Source organism: Ixodes scapularis, unplaced genomic scaffold (genome assembly GCF_016920785.2).
Source record: "Ixodes scapularis isolate PalLabHiFi unplaced genomic scaffold, ASM1692078v2 PGA_scaffold11__112_contigs__length_91849675, whole genome shotgun sequence".
Taxonomy (NCBI): domain Eukaryota; kingdom Metazoa; phylum Arthropoda; class Arachnida; order Ixodida; family Ixodidae; genus Ixodes; species Ixodes scapularis.
This window is the reverse complement of record NW_024609837.1, coordinates 37,276,311-37,299,382: the sequence shown is the minus strand read 5'-3', so window position 1 is coordinate 37,299,382 and position 23,072 is coordinate 37,276,311. Positions and strand designations below refer to the sequence as shown.

General features: G+C 43.3%; 1 pseudogene; it reads right to left on the bottom strand.

Moving 5' to 3' along the window:
• Nucleotides 1-7,343: 7,343 nt before the first annotated feature.
• LOC115324892 overlaps nt 7,344-23,072 on the bottom strand; it is a 112,695-nt pseudogene continuing 96,966 nt past the window's right edge.

Sequence of the window (23,072 nt, the reverse complement as noted above, 5' to 3'; positions counted from 1 at the left end):
GGCTGACTCAACGTGCTCGCCTCGATTCCCTGATCGTTGTGATCGATCGACAACGCTCACTGGCGCGCGATTGTTTTCCGTGCTTTCAATAAACATACTCTGTTTGCACGGAGAGCCTACGTGCGGTCGGTTTGGATTCATTAACATTCTTCTTATTCTTTTTGTACGGTTGCAACTTATAAATGAATTCTGTGGTGAGAAAAAAAATTATATACAAAGGAGGCTTATTACACCGACGCAAGCACTTATCACGTGTCTAAAGTTGCGCCGACGTGAATGCTTGATTCTCATCATCACGCAGAACGAAGAGACACATTCTCTTTCTCGCTTTCTATCCCTCCTTTTTTCTTAGTGGCTCGTCACGCAACCAATGAGAGCCTCGCAAGAGCGCAGTTCGTGAACCTTATCGCGTCTCAGGTTAGTGAGCTTCGTCTCGCGACAATAAATCTTGGGAACGCAAGCCCTACGCGGATTCACTTCACGCCAGCAAGCACATTTATTTATTTAGTTTTTTGCGAGGGTGTGCGTGACCTTAATCTGTTTTTGCCACACCCCACAAAATACATTTTCGCACGTGCCTCGATACCCAATAAAATATGTGACGGTTAAGAAAGCTTTTACGAGCGTCAAAAGTTTCTAATAACCCTACGGACCGAATCGGTAAATAAACGATAACAAAATAATAAATGCACGTTTGCAATGCTAACGTAAGTAACGAATCGGTGACGTTAGAGATCCAACTTCAATTAATCAAACGCGTTATTAATTAATCTGTCTAAATTAACCTCCTCCCTCGTTTTTCTTGTCTGATTTCATTTAAATGCGTGCTCGTATATTTGACTTTTCTTTCATTTTATTCGCAATGGTTTGCACTCGCCGCTCCCTGAATTTTTAGCACCTTTAGATTTATAATTTACTTTTGTTTTCTGGGTAACTTTGTCGTGCGTCTTTCATTACGGCGCAGTTAAACAAAATTTAAGATTCTCGACTTCCGTTCTGCAAGTTTCATCACGCTTTGCGAGGTTTCTACTTCCTGTTTGGAACCTCCGAATTTCTGACGAACAGATTTTAGTTTATTACTTATTGATCTTAAGATTTTCAGTAAAGGCAGTACAAGCAAGCAAAAAAAGATTAACAAAGCAAGTATAATAAAGAATTCAAAAATATGCACAGGAGCAAATACGCAAAACATATATCGGGTTTGGAAAACAGCCTGTTCGAAAGTTCGCAAGAAAAACGTCTGACTGTGTGTGTGGTACGAGCTTCCTTTGCCTCCCTTTCCTCGTCTTGTTCTTCGGGTGTGTTTTATTGTCTCGAAGCTCATTTGTCAGCCAAGCGGTTGCAGCGGCGGCTGCCCCGCCAACCCGGCTTCCTCCATATGCCGTATACGACGCGACCGAATTCATATTTCACATAGCGAAGCGCGTCTTGCTAATCACTGCGCTCCGTTCTCGACGCTCTTTTTTCACGGCGAGAAAAAACAACAACACTTTGCGCTGCTCAGCAGACGCCCGTTCTGACCCCCTTTCACAAACCACACGCAGATTGTTGATTTTATTAAAATATTTGTGTGTTCGATCTTCGTTCGTCACGTATATGTGTCTATATATTTTCTCTTCCGCTATTACAGGTTTTGTACGCACTTTTTAGAGCGCACCTCTTATGCGCCCATTTCCGGCTCGAGCGGTGTCGGCGTCGTCGGCGCCGTCGGCGTAACCGCGCGGTGCATTATGGGTGAACTTCCCCGATAAATTTAGCGGAAAAGTTTCCCCGCCAAGTTGAGCGGAAAATTTTCACGCTAAATTTAGCGGAAAAAATTCCCGGCTACGTTTAGCGGGAAAATCTCCTGGATAAATTTAGCGGACCATTTCCCCACTATATTTAGCGGAAACTTTTCCCCGCAAAATTTAGCGGAAAATTTTCCAGCTAAATTTAGCGGGAAAAACCCTCCTCCAAATAAAGCGGAACATTTTCCTCTAAATGGGAGGCGAGCAGGAGAGGAGGAGGGGCATAGCCTCCTCTCCGGACCTTTCCCTCCTCCTCCTGAAGAAAAGCGCCCTAATTCGGCTTTGCATGGGTTCGTAAACGTCTTTCATTTTTCTAATGGAAGCGTAGTTCTTTTTGCTCGACGCGACTTTGTTTGGTTAGGCAAAGGTCTGTCCTGAAATACTATCTCCTTTCAACGTTTCGGCTGAGGTTACTGTGCATTCACGAGCGCGATCGGCGTGCTGTGCACACCGTCCGCACACGCAGTTACCGATTTTTTTAAACGGTAAAGCTACCACACCCACTCAGTGTTCACACTCGTATCTTTTTTTGTCAATAAAAAGTATTCTCGTCGGCAGGAAGGATACTGGTCATATTGTGTTGCATTAAAGTCACGTTAAGAGCAGCTATAAATACGTACATGCAGTCGCAAAACGAAATTAAAAGAAAACGAACGAACTGTATAGTCGGTAAATAAAATTAACTTTAGCAATTTCTTATTAGGATTGCCATCAAAATGTATGTTGTATGTGTCATTCCAACAGGGGCATTGCGGTGGCTGATAACAAAGCACGTTGAAGGCATGAGGCATGTCGCCAAGTGCATTGCACGAAGCCCCTGAGTTGCAAAGATTAGCAGAACACGGCGCACTCATTGGGCGCAATCACAGTGTCAGCGATAGTGGTGGTCCCGATTGAAAACGATATGTTGGTGTACCTGAAATCAGTGTATTTCATATGCATTGAATAATTTCATGACTTAGCTCGTTCATTCCCTCAACACTGAGTTGCTTTGATATTCTCAGGGTGCGGGCACTAATTCTGGTACCCATTGCAAAGAGTGCAGGGGAACAAGAAGCACAAAGCAGTAGCGCGCACAAAATAACTTCATCGCAACAGCCAATGCAAACATTTTGAGCAGAGACATTGTTTGACAAGCTCCAGACTCTAGAGTAGAGAGAAGACAGAATCACCGTGTTACGCAATGACGGAATGTCGATCACCTATAACTGATGCTCAGGCATTAAGACGCCACAGTATAAACTGAAATGAATTAATAATAAATACCGACTTGCGAAAAAGGTATTGCACCCTATCGTCCACCTAGAGGCTAATGGGCTGACGAAGGAAAAACAAAATTTTGTGGCCGCTTTCATCATGACAGCAGGACAGCATGACAGCACCTTACTGAACCGCTAGGCAGTATTGAATTTCTAAAATGATCTGCTGAACTATAGACGTAGCAAGAAAACATGAGACGTCGTTTTAATTGTCCTTTCACACGACAGCCCGTGTAGCGAGACTACAAGCCAAAAATAATATTTATAAAAAAAAAAGTTTTTTTTGGAATGAACTAAGCAGGAGAGTATTCATGTAAATAATAAAACAGTTACAAATAAAATAATCCCTTAAAACCTTTGTGGAACAGAACGCATGTCTGACAAACAGCATAGTATACCCTTAATTGAAGCTTGTGTGGCAGTTCATGTTACGTTGAGGCGATGTATAGACGCTAATCAGCGTATATAACTCGAATGTAGGCGCAATATGCCTGGTAGAGGCACAGTGGTTTTGTCGAATCAAAAACTGAGAAGCGAAATAAAATCAGTTACCGCAATCTCAAGTTCACTGAATGAGTGTAGCAATTATTGAGTCTTCCTGTGCCGGAGCTAAACAGGCAGCTCTTTGTTAGCATTAGTAGAGACGAAAGCTTATACGAGCCCTCAGACTAAACAAGTGTCCTCTGGAAGCCCCTTTATTTCTCCCGATGCGTTAGCCCAGTGTCCACCGCTCTTTGGGGCACTTCGTAGACGTCAGGTGAAGGACACAGGGCCGCAAATAGAGCGCCGCTATCGCAACCTTAATAGTCCATTTACAAGCAGATGGGGTTTCGCCGAACCTGGATGAGTTTGCTAGACCGGCGCCACTGAGTCGGAGGGAAAGTGTTACGGGAGGGGCACTCACCGAGGGAAACACTTCAGAGGACAACAGTGAGCACAGGCCGCTTTCTGGGGTTCCAGCCTTGGATCCGCTGAAGAGTCGACCACGGATATATAAAGAACCTTATTATAACAAAGACTGATATAACAATACTGTTAATACAGTAAATCAACTTTGATGTAAGCTTTTTTTACGTCTGGAGGCGTCTGAAGCACTAGTATGGTGATGATATCGACGCATAGATGTCTATGCATAAGACATAGCTTATTGTAACGACTGACTGAGTGATGGACTACGTGAGGAAAACTCGAGGTACGCTAGCAACACTTCTGCAACATCCAAAAAGTCTGAGACAAATCCTAAGGCCGGGTCACACTGCGCATACATCATACAAACGACAGACTGTACGGCACTCGAATCACGGACCTCGCGTTGACTCGCGTTCGAATCTGTGTACAGACTGTCTTTCATATTAAGTTTAAACAGCGCGATCCCAGCTTAAAGAGAACAGAACGAGCATGTTTTGTGAACAAAAGCACGAAATTCAGGCACAGAGGCTCTCATCTGAGAACTGTAAAACCCTTCAAAATAAAATAACTTGTATCGGAAAGGTACCTTCATATATTCTTAGCTTTACTGTATGAGCGCCTTCGCGTTACCATTACTATAAATGCCTGATCGAGTAACGGAAGCGTGCCTTAAGTACAATATAAATTCCTCCGCTAAGCTGTTTTGTATTTTATGGATGTTCTATTTTAGTATTATATTCTCGTGTCTTCACCAAAACGCTTGATATATGCCCGATTACACTTTTGTGTTCAAGTAAAAAAAACATGCTGAGGTTGAAATTTAATGAACTCGGAAATATTTGCTGAGCAAAGAAAATCAATAAAAATAATAGTATCATTAATTAAGTCGTTGGTAACGACGCGTTTATGAATTGACCAAAAAATTAAAATCGAGCGTTGATATCAGATTAAAATTTTATGTAGTCATCTCTTGATTAAACGAACGACAAAATTTCGAAAAAACAAATCTGCGGGTCCTACGTCTGGGTTCTACCAGAAGAAAAGACTACACAATACATTTTTCGGTTAAGTATGGATAATTCAAAACCGAATGAAATGTTCCCACTTACCCAAAATCGTTCCTTGAATGAAAGTTGAAAGCCAACAACCTACCAGACTGTCATAAATTAACGGGCTAGGGAAAGGCACTTCGTATACAAACGTTACGCAGCCCTTTATAACTTTCTTTTAGTAACTACAATATTGGTATATTCTATATTTAGATAACATGTTGTGTTCCTCAAGTATGCCCTCTTCCATAATATAATATATTAACTTTAACATTCAGTTATTTAGACCATAGTTTGCAATGAACTATTTTAACAGATCGATTTATTTATTCAGGTTACCTCGCAGCGCCTAAGAGTTCATTATTGCGAGGAAGGGATGCGAATACATGAGCAAATGTACAAAAGCACAAGGCATGATAGCATCAGCGTACCAAACAGATTTGTAGTAATTATATGGTACTCACTTAAACAGTGACATGAGCATGCTTTAGAATGCTCGCATCAGTTTAAGAAGTGAGCATTTAAGATTTTATTGAAAGACAAAGTTGTAGATGTCATGGTGATTGTGTCTTCGGGTAGAGAGTTTCAGTCGGTCGTTGTAGATGGCAAAAAAACAAGTTTTAAATACATCCATTGCACAAAGATACTTTCATTTTTTTAGTGATCCCTCCTTCGTGACGTGAAGTGGGAAGGTAGCTTATAGTTAGCTTCATTTATGCCGAGCTAATCATGAAAGATGCAATGATATAATTTAATCGCATAAACAGCCTTTTCTGGGCTAATGAAACTAAACTCAGCTCTCGCTTTATTTGGCAAACACTTAATTTAAAGTTATAATTACATGATATATGCCTAGCTGCTCTGTTTTGAACTTCTGTACTTTCTCCAGTTGGTTCACAAGATAGGCTTGGCTGGGGTCCCAGAAAACACTTGCTTACTCAAAGATAGGTCTACTAAATGTTACATATAATGTGCTTTTAATGTTCATAAGGAAATCTCTGAAATTTCCGCAGATGTTATATGCAAATAGGACAGGCTTGCGCTTGCGCGTAAACCGTACAGAATAACATTTATCTTTGTTTAACTTCATGCCCCATGTGTCGCACTAGTCTGAGGTACGGCGCATATAACCTTGCAATGCCCAACAGTCAACCATTTCTGGAACTTCAAAATAAACTACACCGTCATCCGCATAAAGCCTCATTTTTTTATTTTAGTGTGTGAATGATATCATTGATAAAAATAAAAAATAAAAGCTGTCCCAACACTGACCCTTGTGGGACTGCGGATGTGACAGGGATGTGGACTGAGTACTTGTCTTTGATTAAAACACATTGCTTTCAATGATGTCGATTATCGGTTAGACATGCTATGATGTTAGTCGGCAAGTTTAATGTTGAAAGTTTATGCATATGAGAATCAGTGTTAAACGCTTTTTGAAAATCAAGAAATATGCACTGTACTTGAAGTTTTTTTTATCAAATGGATATGCAAGATTGTGGTAGAACATAATCAGCTGTGTCTCGCAAGAAATTTTCTTTCTAAGGCCGTATAGCGAGGGAGTGAGGTAGCCATTTTTGTTTATGTGACTGAAAAAGTTGCTGTAGATTATGTGTTTCATTAGTTTAGAGCAGGTTTTTGTCCACTATTACTATTTTATGGTCGCTAAAACCAGGAATATTGAAGAGAGACGTTATGATATCCCTCCTGCTGCTAAAAAATAAATTCAACGTGCTCGCCCTGGTTTTGCCTAGTGTCGTCGGGAATAACACCTGCTGATAAAGCCCAAAGATGGAAATAAAATATTTAAAAAAAGCTTTGTAAACAAAAAGAAGTATTCGACTTTATAGTATGACCGTCTGCCATCTGAACACCAGGAGAGTTAAAATCACCACCACAAGCACAAGGTCGCCATAGTTTATAGAGGACAGTATATCAAAAAGGGGGGAAATTGTAGTTTACTTTGAACCAGGAGGCCTATAAAATGAGCCCAGAGCAATACATTTGTCATTTTCTGGCGCAATACTACACCAAATAGACTCGCTATTCAAACCAGCAAACGTGATCTCAGAACTTTGCTAACTGTCGTGAACCAACAAAGACAAAACCGCCATTCTTATTTTTGTATCGGCGGTACGCAACATAATCGGGTGAAAGACTTCAGCATTGCTGATAGAATTTTACAGCTAAGACTCCCTATCACTGACAAGACCAGGTTTCGTTAGAGCAGTGACGTCAGCCAAGTCATCCACTTTATTTTTCACACTGCGGTAATTCACAACCCCGAAGATAAGTTCAGGTGCAGATCTTGTCTTGCGCCCAGGTGACAACGGTGATTGCTAGGCATTCATTTTTTTTACCCACCCTTCAGTGTTATCGAAGTAGTGCTTAGCGCTTTTAATCAACAATGGCTTTATCAAAACATAACTTAAACGACTTATGCTGGGATATAGCAAATTCTACCAGCTGCCCGCGTTCGTATCTAACTTTTTCTGAAAAATCTTGGCTGACTGAGAAGTTACAATTTCTGAGTTTGAATCCACGGGACAGAACACATTGTTTAACCTTACAAGATTGAAGTTCACAATTATCGGCCATGATCGTACTGGTGTAGGACGGCCCAGCCTGTGCGCAAGTCCGATATCAGTCGCTGCCACGGTCACCTAAAGTTTGTCTCTGCAGGACTGAAGTACTCTTGATTCTGATTGGGATAATGTTTCGTTAGGCTCATCGATAATGCCATAAAAAAGTCGATTATTTATTTTCGACCTGTTTTCCAGGTCATGTTGTTTAGAGCAGACCGAGGCAAGCTGAGTGGATAGTCTGGTCGAGTGTGCGCCGAAATCCCGCATTCCATCCTTAAAGCTTTTAGCAAGCCAATTTCCGTTTCCATTCCACAAAACGTCACGTTTAGTGCTTCTCTCTTCTTATCCAGTACAACTTAATTATTATTCATTTCAGCCACTTGACTTAGAAGTGCTTTTGTCCCTTATCTAACTTTGGTAATAAATCAACAGTTTTATGCATTTTTTTAGATTGATTGTCGGTTAGCGGTCAAGGGTTAAGTTAAACGTCACCAGAGATTAGAAACATCAATTCTACAACAGTAGCTCAAGGATTGGATAGCGCTTTACAGCACCAAAAACTCGAATTTTCAGGGACACTGGGAAACGATACCGGTTGGCGTTTTCGCGAGTAACGACCACCTTTGTAGTAAACGAGAATAACATGAAGTGGAAGAAGCCGTAAGCGTACTGCGCACGTCATGCCGGCACCCAACCCCGTGCGATGCGTGAGTGATGCGTCCTTCTGTAGGCAATAATCATGCGATGTACCGCTCTGTTGCCAGATGCACCAGGCATCTTGCAGAAAAACCGCTGATGTTGGGTGCTGCGATGAAAACTGGCAACTTTCTTCAAATTCACGCGGTTCCAAGGTTCACCGGCCCATGTTACATCAGCGATCTGAAGTAGAAGAAAACGTAAGCCTACTGCGCACGTCAAGCCGGCACTGAACGAGAGGGGTTGAAGTTCTGTGGCAATTACGAAATAGCCTTTCCAACATCACACACAAAAGGCGTCATAATTAAAAACGGACGACGGTTTTTTTACGAAAAAGAAAACATTAGCACAATAAACTTTGACACACAGGCGGCTTTTAAAGTATTGTTAAAAGAGATGCGGTAGCACACGGCAAAACTCCATATCTTCACACTTTATGCCCGCAGGAAACTTTCGGGGGCTACACTCAAAGCTAGTAATTAAACCGCCGTTTCAGAGTATCCTCTTCATCAGCCCAGTTGTAGCATAGAATTATTCCTCACATCTTGTATTAGCTTTCCTCAACGTGCGTTGCGAAAAACACTAGCAATAAAACAATTTTCGACAGAGCAATAAAATATCTACCAGCCCGCTGACACCATCTCTAACACTCAACATTAAGCCACGTTTCGGTACCCTTATTCTCACCAACGGCTCCATGGACGTCTGAAGCTACCGAAATGCGAGCCGTTGGCCCTACGATCCAACGGTTCGCAAACAAAAGTGACGTGGAGAAAACGGACGAATGACAGACTTGGCGGCTTTAGACAATAGAAATGAGAGTCAATACCTTGAGCTTACATGTCGGACGACCTATAGTCATTGAGGGAATAAAGCGGTAGGCAGACGTTCCAGTTGTCCCGCATCCAGTTGTCCCGACTTGAGCGCCAATTTTCTACCTTCGACAAATGCTTCGGCTTCTCGTGAGCCTCGAGCGTGCACGCGCAGCCGAAACATGGCGGAAGACAAGGGACGCATGCTCGAGGCCGGGTTTTCGAAAGGGACGCCCTGTCGTTTGCTCGCTCACGCCGGTAAAATGGCGACGTGCGTGACCTAAAGCGTCGCTGTGGCCGCCTTGCCACAATTGACCAGACGACGGGCTGCAGGGCGTTGTCAGAGTGTGAGCTCCGATGGTGCTGTTTTATTTGAGAACACGCCGACTCCTAGCAAGCGCCGTGCTCCCTACCCACACACACCATCGAAAGTTTCGTCGCAACTGATGATACATTTCCAAGATTAAAAATCGTGACGTCACGGAAGGCAAATACTGGTCGTAACGACACGAAGGGAGTTCAATTGATGGTGCCACCGAAACCTCTAGATGCTAATAGTTAAATAGACCCAAACCAGACACACGCTAAGCAGGTGCCTGGTTTGGGTCCATTTAACTATGTAAACTAACGTCAATTCGCGCCATACTACGACGTGCTGTGCGTGGAAGCAAACGCATGGGTTGGAACCGCAAAACACCGTCTTGTTTTATTGACCTTCAAATATTTACGGCATGAGCGTTTACTTTTTCCTATGAGATTCATCCCCTGAACCTTTTAAAATACTTTCGGAGGTATGACACTACTGAAAGAATTCAACATGCTGGGAATATTATTAAATACTTGGGTGTACATCAAGAAAATCCGTACCCTCGAAACGACAAGTACAAAATGCGGAAGGGCGGTGTACCGAGTCTGTGAAGGAGGTAGTAAGCGTTCATGTTCATGTTTGTATGCGTTGTGTATGTGTATGTTCTCTCTGCATGTGAACTCTACTGAATCGTATGTAGTGGCACGCTAAGTGATGTATGTGCATATTTTTAGATGTGTAAATAATGGTAGAGCATCTTTTTGTTTTCTGTGGTCGATGAATTGGACGGTATCTATAACGTTACCTTGGCTACACAGTTGTAATTACTCTGCTCGTGCCTGCCATCTGGTGGCTACCGGTTTAAACTTCTTTCACGCTTCGAGATTTTTTCTTTTTTTTTTGGCCGTGCCATGAGCGAAGTGTTGCTTTGAGTTTGCTCTTTCGGGAACGACTTTTGGTTTCTTGAATGGGTTACCACCCCTCTCTGACGTGCAGTGCTAACGAAGTAAATGTGTCTCCGGGAATAGCAAGGGTGAGACGTGACGCGCGAGCAGTGGCCGGGTTTCCGTTGTCCCCGCTTCACATCGCAGTGTTGAAAACGAGAAGACTGAGTGACTGCATTCGAAACACTTTTCCTTACCAGCGCGGAAGTATGCTCCCGCAATAAATATATTTGGTGAAACGCTCCATTTTTGTTTTCATTATCCACGGCTCTCACTTTAAAAGCAGACTTGCTTGGATGTGCGGGAAGCGGCTGACTGCGTTTCTTGCGATAGCCGCTTAGCAGGCCTGGGGGGCCTTCGATGGTGCGAGGTAATTCCTCTCCGAAAACGATGCTACCACTTTTCGGTTAAATCGCGGCAGAGATCCGCGTAAATATTTACACTATCCGTAGCATCCAGGCGTCCTCGTTAAGCCTTACTGAGGTCGATTCACTTGATTCCGAGCCGCTATATTGCTACCTAGACGAGGCAGGAACGTTGCTTCCCCTTTTGCAGAGACGAGCGTTGCTCCGTTCTAAAGGAGCATAGGGGACAAGTTCGTTCTTCCCTCTATGGAGGAATACACTCTAAACAAAAGCCCGTGAGTCTGCTTTCCAGCACAATACTCGGAGAGCCAATCACCGCAACTTACGGAGGCAGCTCCGCGAATGACAATGCCAAAACATATGTTTATACCAAAAAACGCAGTCTGAGTTGTGACATTAAGCAATGCAAGCGTGACGTTTTGCATTGCTTAATGTCACAACTCAGACTGCGTTTTTCGGCCTAAACATATGTTTCGGCATTGTCATTCGCTGAGCTGCCTCCGTAAGTTGCGGTGATTGGCTGTCCGAGTGTTGTGCGTGAAAGTAGACGCACAAACATTTTTTAGAGTGTATATAGTGACTTTTATTTTAAGAGTGCAGAAGCTTCTTTTAAGGTGTGTGAAGTAACGTGTCGCAGTCTTGTACCTGACCCTTTACAAGTAACGGGTTACTTGTACCCAGTCACATCTTTCCTAACAAAGTAACGACCTAGTTACATTTTAAGAGAAGGAACGAGTAACGAATTTTTTTTTTTTTATCGGAATAAGGAGCAACGGTATCTTTTTACTTCTGGAAGGAAACATGTGCAACACAAGTACTAAACCTAGTTCTCGCCACATCGCGCGCCTTTAATTCGAACGACGAGAAAAATGATATACCAACCATAAACCAATGCGTCCAAAGTATGTCAGTATAGTCAGAGTTATTCCGAGACGAATGCGTTGAAATGCAAAAAGCATTATTAACGACAGCAAATATTAGAAGCGGCGACTGCTTTGTAAGAAAGAAAGAAACCACATCCAGAGTAACAAGGAAACAACGCGTTCCCTCCAAGCTGACGTAACGCGTTCCTAATTGGTTCGCAGCAAAGATTAACGTACTACTTGGTCACTTTTTGAGTGATTAACGAGGAACGGTACATTTAGCTACTTTATTTCAGTAACGTGTTCACGTGTGACGCGTCGGCCCACCGTTTTAAGAGGGCGCGGTACCTCTATTTATTCGTCCGTTTCAGCCACCAGATGGCGCGCGGCTCGAAACGTGGTTGAACGCGCACCTTCTAGATGGCGCCAGTATCGAGGTGTGAAAAGGCCCGCGTTATCCGCTGCGTGAAATAGATCCCGAAATCTGCCGTGTTCTCCCGGCGGAGGAAGTTTCTGCATCCCTCGCGCGCGCTTGGTATGTACGCGCGGTGACCGAGTCCGGCCTCTGCGCTGTGTGATGCAGTGGGTGGCGCTCGTTTCTGTTCGGAGGTAGGAATAAAAATGCCGGTCCCCTTTTTTACGACGCTCGTTTCTATAGCTTGTTTTTCTTTTTTTTTTATCTCAAGTGACCTACAGTACCGCCTGTTCGAAATCGTCCTTTGCGGTGAGCGATTGAGAGTCAGGTTAGCATTTTATTTGGGTCAGCACTACACGTTTAATGGAGACCTCGGGCGGCGATGTAAATATGCATTGCTTCCCAAAGTGTGTCCAAGGTGCGCAATGACAATTGGAAAGGGTATTGAAGGCGCGCGACCGTCGGTTGGTAAAATACGTGCGTTAGATTCACTTATTCAGTCTAATCATTTTTGCCAACGTCTTTTATCTGTTTCGACAAATGAGATGGTCGAGTCTATTGATAACCTTAGCTAGATTGGACGTACGGAGTGTCCGGGCTTTAAATAAATTTGCTTCGTTTATGTGAATGAATAACTGTTTTCTCTTTTCCGTGCTCGGTGCTATACAAAAATCGCTGAGATGTTATGGTAGCTCAGTGTGGCGGCGTTTTGCACGCTGACTCGCTATTGCATTCGCTGTGCACAATATGTGTTCAGATGGAATGTGCCGAATCGTATTTCCGATCGATATGATAGATTTACTTTGCTACAGTGTTAATTATATTTTCCTGATTTAAACTGGTTTGTCCCTGATCTGAGCCTAAGTTTAAATTCGAAGGGCAGACAGACTTAGCGTCGTAACAGCCGTAATGCGCAGAAAGAAATTAGTACCATGAAAGAAAAACAAAAGGATACGAGGTGGCTCACTGTTATAGAAGTAATGAGTGTGCAAAGGATGGGATACGGTCCATTCGTCACATGCACACTCGTCACAGGACGATTGGTCACAGGACGATTCGTCACACAGGAACATTCGTCATAGGATGACTCGTCACGCGGCCAACCGGTCTCACAATAGTTCGTCCCCCCAAAAATGTATTGTTCAATTTGGTTCGGGCGGACAAAGGCGAAGAATTTGTAAGGAACGTTTTAGCTTCTGATTCGGTCCCGAACATTGAATGTTGGTTGGGCCTCAGAAAGTCGGTCACCTCTTATCTTAGCATGTCTTTCGCTTCTCGAGGTCAAAGAATTTGTAACAGACGTTCTAGCTATCTGGGTCCGTCCTGAACGGTGAATGCGGAGGCCATAGAAGAGCGACTATTTTTGAACTACATTCAAACGGATGGAGGTGATCGCAACAGAGAGAGCCATGATGCTGCACGAGGGGTACTCGTACACATTCGGCAGAAGGAATTCCAATACTTGTTGATTTTGTCGAATAGGTGTATGCAAGGCAAAACTAAAAACTAATTTGGCTGCCAGTCGGATTATTGCTCGTTCAAGCCTGCAACTGAGATCAACCTGCTGAAGACCCGTAATATAATGAAAGGAAAAGCGGATGAGTATTGTAATATTAGTTTATATAACCATTGGTTTACGTGACAGTGGAAAATTGTGAAACTCCTCATCAGGGTATGTGGGCAGATGTTGAAATTTACAATTTACTATCGTCCCCTGCTCGATCAATGAGACCAGTTGCCCGCATGACGAGTCATCCTGTGACAAATGTTCCTATGTGACGAAGCATCCTGTGACCAATCGTCCTGTGACGAATGCGCATGTGACGAATCGTCCTCATCCCGCAAAGGATGCCATCGTACGTGTTTTTTTTTTTTCTTTTTTTAACTCTCCGCATTGCTGGGAAACGCTCAAGGTACCAGCAAAGACAGCGAGCTGGCGTGAAATTTCCATCGAGCGGAAAACGAGTGTGACTTTTATTTCATCATGCGCTTTCATTTTGATATGGCTCAAAATGGGCGCGAAATAGTAACAGGTAAGGCAACAAAATTTAGATGTTAGGTCTGGAGCACCGCCACACTCAGCCGTGTTGGGGGCATCTCTCGCGAGTCAATACGGCAAAGGTATTGCGTGTCGAACTGTACGTGAGAGTTATCCATTTCCGCGAAACCTTGATTTCGCAAAACTATTGTGGCTCGAGTCGTGGCTTCCAGTACTTGAAAGCCACGAGCGAGAAATAAATGACAGTTGATTTTGAAGGACAATCGCGACGTGGAAACCCATAAAAGAGAGTTCCAATAAGACGAGAGCTTCCCCTTCTCTTCAAGTGCGTGGGTTACGCTCTCAATCCTGCACCTGTGGTAACACCGCAGGCTCCTAAAATGGCTTTGAAAACGTTCCTGATCGCAAAAACTTTTTTTTTTTTTTTTTTTGTCGAGGCGCTATTTTATTTTTTTTACTTTTTGTCTACCTTGATATCCCATCAGCGCAAAAACTACCATAAACTAAAAAACAAAATTAGTGGGCATACAACGACAACGCACCCACTGGGACCCGAGTCAAGGCAAGAACAACTAACTACTAAAAGGGGAAAAAAATCATGTTCGCATACACAGACAGAACGCCTCCATCGAAAGAAATGAATCATGCGCTTGTTCTGCCAGTCTCGTTGTGCGTCTGTCAAAAGCCACAAAGGAGGAAGACAATCAGCGCCTACACCACTCCCTCCCCCCCCCCCCCCCCCCCACCACCCCTAAAAAGAAGAAAAGAAAGGTTTCTTGGGCGCGCGCGCGGTCGCCCAAGCGATGACCTTGGAAGGGCATGCGATTGTAGCACGTTTGTCCCCCGGTTGTGCCCCTGTCTCAAATGCCACGGTCCGTTTCTCCCAAGTGCCCGTCTTATCTTGCCGAGTATCAACTCCGCAGTGATTCTGAATCATTCCGATGCTTTCCAACGTTGCAAAACTGTTAGACGAATATTTGCACAGAAGTATACTCTGTTCGCAGAACTATCTACGGCGATAAAATTCAAAAGCGCCGAGTTGGATTCGGGAACTCGTGTAGGTTTAGCTCATCGTTGGAAGATTCTTATTCGCTCAATGAACTCCACAAAACGTGTAAATATTAGAATGAACTTTCCAGAGAACGATAGTTGTTGTCGGGGTTCCAGGCGACCGGACAGGTCGTAATTATTGGCTGATTAAAAATTTTATTTCATAATCACAATCGTATCATCAAGGGCACGCCATTTCCTCATCACTTCTTCTACGAAAAGAGTTGCTGTATTCGTAGCACACACAGACGGAAACGGTTGAGACTGCCCAAATAATATCTTCTTTTGGCAGGTACTGCGCAGCGATTACACACAATGCCTCTAACATAAACATGCTGCTCCACATGTCTATTCACAAGATGCAATACATCGTTCACCCAACTTTGTTGAAATGGGCATGAAAGCGCGTAACCGTCACTTTTTTGAAGTTCTACTTAGAGGTGAAGTGTTTACCGTAAAAAGTCGTTAATTATTTATTTTTTTCCGTTTACTACAAAGCTCGATTCCCTTAAATTTTTGTTTTTATATCGTCTCTACAGCGCTTTTACGTCGGTACTTTCGTGTTAGAGGACATCACATAATGTGCGAAAAAAACAACAAAAAAACGGTAGGATCGATGCTGCATAGCCTTTTTTTTTTTTGTGGACATCAAGAAAAAAAAAAAAGATAGTAGTTGTCTTCACTTCGCACTGCATGTTTTGGCACGGAAGTTCCTATTTGGTTATGATGTCTTTATTTTCTTAAAAATTGTATACAGTTATTTAAATTACCGAATTACAAAAACGTCGAAATTGTATAATTGCTTTTCGTTGGGACGCCATGACGACAGCGACACTCGTGTTCCCTCGTGGTTTTCGCCAGCATTTCTACGATGAATTGCCAGGATCGCGAGATGCAACAGCGTGACACTCCGTCTTCTGTGACGTCATTTGTTGCACTTCGGGACCGCTTTTGATGTATGGCCAGCATACGACGCTAAACACACCAGTCGGAGACGCGCTGCAGGTGCCATAGTACTGCTCGTAAAAGTAGCTGTCAAGTGCTTTGCTCCGCGACTGAGGGTTGCCAAATTACGGTGAAACGGAGTATAGACAAAACAGACTGGACGACATTTACCGGGCATCTTTAGAGCTGCGAAGCTCAAAATCACGCGTACTCATAAGATTTTTTTTTCTCGCGTGTTTGTGATTTTTATGATGTCCTGCAAGCAAGAAAAAAATATATATGGTGAAGTCACTCCGAGGGGGTACCGATAACTGCGAGCCACGAACATGAAGGACTCGCTAACATCCGTCAGGAGTGTGAACGGTAAATCGTCACGCAAACATATTCTCACAAGCTGCAAATATTTATTTGGCTTAGCAAGTAGAATACTAGTATACTAACGACATGTGATTATTGTACACAAGATACCATTTCTCGGTTCTTCAAAACCATTTCCCAAGTCTGAACGGTCGCGCTACGGGCCGCGGCTAGCCGTGCCCTCGATAGACTACGGAGCTGCGTTGTGTCGTCTGCTACTGTACCGCCAACAGGAGAGCGATAGCTCTGTGTGTTCCACAGATGCGTGTTGCGGTATAACTCTGTACGTCTGTCCTAGAGGAAGACAAAGAGATAGGCTCTGTGACCCCCTCCTAAGCTAACAAAAACAAACAGAAGTATACTCGTTTGGACTGAAAGGTTTACAAAATAGTGACCAGACATTGGAAAAGCATATGTCACAGAACTTGGTTTATGAAATGGCATCATTGTTTCGAGCAAGAAATCACCTGCTCACCACTGGGACGATGAAATCGTCACTATTTATTGCGTCAGGTATATTTGCGCTCATGAAGAAAAATCTGAACACATCCTTCTCCCAAGGTCCTATGTCGAATAATAAACACTTTTTTAAACATCTATGCACAAATAACTCATTTTTTTCTACACTTGTATATGCACGTTAATTGACGTCAAACCGCATTTTTGATTAGATCTTGATGTCTACACCAACTACATTCATATTTTTTAGGGCTTTATTGAACGATAACTTCAACTATAGTTAATGGAACACGATGGCTCGATCTCGACAAAAACCTCAACGTGCGAAGCTTCCACAGACGGTCGCTAGCGAGTATTCTCAATGTGAGACTTCAGAAGCTTTCGCTTGCCATAGGGAGCTTGCTTTCGACTACAGCACTGCACAGGCCCGGAAAGCGCAGCTGTGGGGAGAGGTTGACTTACAAGATGACGTGTTACGTGGTCACGTAAGATGGCGTCATTTCGTGCAGCGTGATCACGTAAGATGACGTCATTTCGTGTAACGAGATCATGTAAGATGACGTGTTTGTGTCACGTCATCACGTAAGATGACGTCAGTTCGTATGAACTGACGTCATCTTACGACAACGCCAACAACATTAGTGCCGTCCGGAACCATTGACCTTAGAAACGCGCTTCTTCGCTTGAAGAGCTGATATGCGTTGATTGTTATTTGTTTCTTTTGCCTACTACAGACCATTCAAGAACTCGCCTTCTGGGTGCCACCAACTTCGTCTACTGGGCTGTGAAGCGCGTTCGAGCGTGCGCAATACCTCTCTAGGCCGAAAGATTGTACACTGAGTATGCGTTCACAGCTCAATGACTTTGGCATTTTTCGTCAGGATAGATGCTCCCACGAGAAGAGCGTAATGGATATGTGAATAGAATTGGAAATTTGAAATGTTCTTGTCCAATTGCATTTTTCTTTGGTCATCAACGCTTTTTAGCGTCATCACAAGACGTTCAACCCATAATACACTGGTGATTAAAAAATAAGCACCGAAAAAAATACACCGATTTTCGCTCAAAAATAAACACCGGAAAAAAACATACCGAAATCATTACCCATGTCACCTTTTTGGGTGATATGTGAATTTCAAGAAGAACAGCGAGTTATCACCCTCCCCTAGGAATACCCTGACTACAGAGCAGGCGACCCGTTTTTCCCCGCGTTAGATTGTGGTGACCACGAACCGTACGGAGGTCACAGGACGTCCGTGAAAAATAAAAAGGAGGAAAACAACGATCTACTCTGTGCACGCTTCATCCCCAATTTCCACGACCCCAAGGCCGAAGGACGTTTGTGTGAAGGATAACGATAAAATAAAACTTTGCGTCAAAAAAAAAAAGCCCGTTTTTAAAAGAAAAAAAAAGTAGAAACAAGCACAGCGCGTTGACGGACCGCGAGGGTGTGGAACACCTCGCGGTCCGCTTGCCACAGGACGGTTGTCTTCGACCCATAGCTCCAAGGTGAATTTGCCACTTGCGAAAACACGGAGACCTACCCAGCGAGAACCAGGAAAGCAAGGCACGCACACTGACGCCTCGGCGTGCAGAATGAAACAGGATACGGGCGCGGAATACGGCCGCGGAAGAACACCTCGCACAGTGCCGATCCGGCCGATCTCCGAACGGACGATTTCGCATTTCGTGGACAGCGAGCGCCACCGCACGGGAGAGAGAGGTACCTTAAAAACGACGAAAACAAGCACCGACACCTTGGTTCTTTATATTTGCTGTAGTTACGGAACAAATCGACTTACATGAATAATTTGAATATTATTCGATTCCGTAATAAATTTAGAAGACATTAAGCGCAATTCTTCTTATGTTTGAATTTAGATAATTTTCTAAATTTGCTCCGAACGCAAGAGTGCCGAATTAGCCGATTTCGACCATTTTCATGATTTTTTAAAGAATATAATTAAATTTATGACGAAACATCTGTTGCGTTTAGTGTCTCGATAATGACTCAATGTCTTTAAAGCCGAAATTTTCAAGAAGATCCGCGCAGCCGTTATTATGTGAGAATTTTTTTAATTTGGTGAAAAACCTCATGTATTCTCTATAGGGCTCTGAGGTGCGCCCCCTTTTAAGGAACGCCAGACTAAAGACAGGACTGCGAAGCTGGGTGTTTTGTCTCGTAAACTCTGTGCCACCGGTACATATTATACCCGCCAACGTCTGATGATGAATAAACAATGCGGCTAGAATGAAGTTGCCATAGATGCGGCAGGCTTGCGGACGTGAGAATACCTTGGACGATCGATCAAATTTTCTGTGTTTTTTTTTTTTTTTTTGTGCGCAAGTATTTTGGACAAAATTCAGCATCATAAACGAGCACTAATCGGACACTGCACCAAGTGAGTGCGGTTATAATGTGCAACATTAAGATCCTTTTTTTTTTTTTTTTTTTTGCGAGGCAACGAACAACGATGCGTAGAAATAAACAAAACTGACATTCGTTTTTTGAAAGAAAAAAAACAGTCCTTCCACAATTACGAAGCTAATAATTGTCCCGAAGTCATCGACGTGGATGATCGTTGTTTTGAAATGAACGACGTTAAAATTGTCCCATAGTGAAATAAAAGGAGCGCATTAGCTGCATTTTTGCCTTTTTACGGAGATTTGCCGCGTTCGCAACATGGCGTTTTGGAGCGTTTAAGAGTGGTTGAAAACCACAAACTATCAAAGTTAGAGTTAGATCTTCCCATTTAACTTTAAGATAGCTGAAGTTTGCGCAGTTTTTCGCAGGTCAGTTGCGCAATAATTTTGTTGCTATATTAAATTATATAGCTTTCACTACTTCTTTTAAAACAAAAATCCACCCCACCGGTAGTCACCCTTAGGGGGTGTCAGTGAAGGTCAAAAACAATTTGCACCACATTGTTGCTACCTAGCCTACGTAACGAATCAATTCCCAAATTAAATAAACCAAATCTAGCTGAACAAGCAAACCCAATTACGTGCACTTACCCAAGTAAAACGTTACTAAAACTTCACCTAAACCTTACCTATTCTAACCTAACCTAGCCTAACTAACCTAACCTAAATTCAGCCATAGTACACCAACCCTAAAATTAAAGTACTTAAGCCTCATCATTAAACGATGTTAAAGTAGCCAGTCGTATAGTAATATAACAGAGCTTATCAAAAGATATAATAACAAAGGAAATTCATTCAGAATAAATAACCACTCTAATAAAAAAAAACGTTTAACAAATAAAGAAAGACAAAGATAAAACAAACAATACAGGGACAAGCCGGTGCCTCGCTCGGCGGCATTAATTCAGACGCGCTTATTCTTTCATTATGTGTGACTCTGATTCCGGTTCTGCTTTCAGCGCATCAGTCTCCGAATGAAGGGAGGTCATGAATACGCGCCGGGGCCGACTCCCAGATGAGTCGTCATTGTCTCTGGAGACACGACGGGGCAAGGGCGGAAGCTGGCAAATATGTAAACTCACCTGCGGTGGCTGTTCCTCGTGCGACATGCAATACGGAGCAAGTCCAGTGTGTGTCCGCGATCCCTCTCAATAGAACGTTTCCCAAATTACACCTAGAACAAAGACTATGTTGTGAGGTTAGTTAAACGTGCTGGCGTCTGCTGGAATAACTGTTCCAAAGTAAAAAAAAAAAGAATTACTCAAATGTCCTTTCGCACGTGGGTTTGGTTATTTAGCGTGGTTTGGGTTATTTAGCTTGAATCTTTTATACGGATAAGGCGAGTGTGCGCAGGGCGTGTACGTACGTTCAGAGCATTCTCTCTTGCGGTTGGGTAATTTCGCAGTATGTCATTTCTTTACTCGCTTATTTGAATATTGTCACCATTTCTCCCCCTCCTTTTTTGATAAAAAAAAATGACCACGTTAACTAACATATTACGACCTAGGTAGTACTCTACCGACGCATGTGCGTCAACGTTCGGGAAAGCTAAGTTGGAAACCAATCGCTGCGACCTTACAGACGATTCTACAGATTCTACAGACCGACAAGCGAATGACGAGTTGCCTAAAACTATTTCCTCGCTTGCAGATTCCGTTTAATGCACCGCAGGTACGGAATCACTAATACGCAGTTCCCACCCTCTGCCGCTCTTCCCACTTCCCTAAGCAGTGAAAGAAGGGAGGGAAGGGGGGAGTGTTACGACACTTCCTTGCTAACAAAGCCTTAGTGCTCAATGAGATGGCGTCATCAGCGAAGGCCATTGTTGGGCACAAATTCGACACCACGCTTCTGTAAACGTTTCGCTCAAGCTTGACTCGAAGCCGAGAGCTCATGTAGCACTTGTTTCCAATCTGTGCCTGTCGTTGGACTTCGCAGATGACGCAGAAATGTCAGTATTGCAGCCTTTTCTACTAGGCGGTGTTTAGTATAAGCGCACTGCCTTACACCCTCCCCCCCTCCTCCATTCCCCCTCTCCTCCCTCTGCTTCGCTGAACGCAATTGGTGGCACGCATCATGACGTCAAACCGACACTTGCGCTGCATTGCTTACACTATCATCCATAGCCTCCGACACCAACATGAGCAAGCAAGCAAAGTCTACGGCGAGACATACCAAGCGCGACCAGCGAACGACGAGGCAAGTGACGAAAGAGCTTAAAGACGTACTAAAAGCGGCAATAACAAGGACAGAGTAAGGATTGATGACGACACATAACGCAAACATTCTCTTCCTTACTCTGTCCCTGTTTTTGGCACTTTTATTACGTATTGAAGCAACTAGCCCAACTCGTCAATTTGAGCTTAACGATATAACGGTAATTATGTGCCATGACTAGCGGTGCCTTCCCCCTCCACTTTTGATGGATTGAAGCCGCTATGCTATGTTTTAACCTAACGTAAGGTAAACGGGGTAGCCCACGTCAGAAAATATATTCTTAGAATGTTTATTTTTGCACTGGAAATACTGCGGTTTGTCAGCCTAGTTCCGGCGGCCGTGAGGCGAAAAGGAGACGTTCGTCGGTGCGGCTTAATGGAGACGAAGCGCTATAGCGCGCGGGCATCGAGTCAGATAGCAAAGGAGGCGGAGAGTAGGCGAATTCCGTCGCGCATGCGCGCTCTCCCCAGCTTTCCAGTCTCATCATTTCGGATTGCATTCTCGATAGAGGATAAAAGAGAGAGAATGAGCGAAAGTTAGCCAGGACCGTGAACCGAGTGAGTGAAAGTGCGGAGAGGAACCGGGGCTCCCTCGAAACGGGGCGATCGAAGAGCGCTATCTGCACTCTTCTTCATTATACGCATTAGTTTGTGTCTATGTGAGTCTTCCGTTTGGTTTAGTTAGAAGCGAGCGCGTCAAAGTCTCATTAGTAGGCATTGTTTGGAGATATGTAGATTTCAATGGGTGCCTCGTCGGGTTTTGTAATGGAACCACACTAATACATATTTAATGCTAATTTTTCGTGCCAGTAATTATTGACTTTTTTTTTTTAAGCCGACTGCAGTCACTTAGCCAAACCTCACCTAATTTAACGTGGCATATTCTAAACATAAGAAAACCCTAAACACAAACTAACCTAATCTAGCCGAACCTAAGCTAGACAAACCAATCCTATCCCATAACGTAACCCAGTGGTTCTCAAATGGGGTTCCGCGAAAGCATTCTAGGGGTCCGCTAATCCTTGCCTCATTAGTCCAGTCCGGCAATAAAAGTTGTCTTTTATCAGATCGAGAAGACATTTTTCAATTTTCGGACGAGCTTTTCTTATGTGTATGTCAATAAGAGAAGTCTACTTCACACGACCCCTTAGTTGTATTCATTTATTATATTATTATCATATTTAACATGTACCTTTTTGTCACCCTTCACCACAAATGGGGTCCTCACACATCTCCGCCGATCCTAAAGGGGTCCACCAAACATCGATGGTTGAGAACCACTGACGTAACATATGTTTTATCAATCCGTAAAGTAAGTAAACGAAACTGAGCTGTGCCTTGCCTGTAGGAGCCAACCAAATCGATCTTAGACAAAGATATACTTAACCGAAACCTCGTTTTAAAGCTAACTAGCAGAAGCCTAACCAAGCATAAATTTAATGTAATATGTACCAAAAACCGAAATTCACCGAAAATTATAAACCTAAACGTTATCTGAAACGCACATACGTAAGTCTCGTTATATATACGTAAAAGGAAACTGTGCCTTTATATAACTTAACCTAGTTTCGGTCTAACCAAGACCTAACCTAGACCTAACTTAATCTAACCAAACGGAACCTGACATTGTT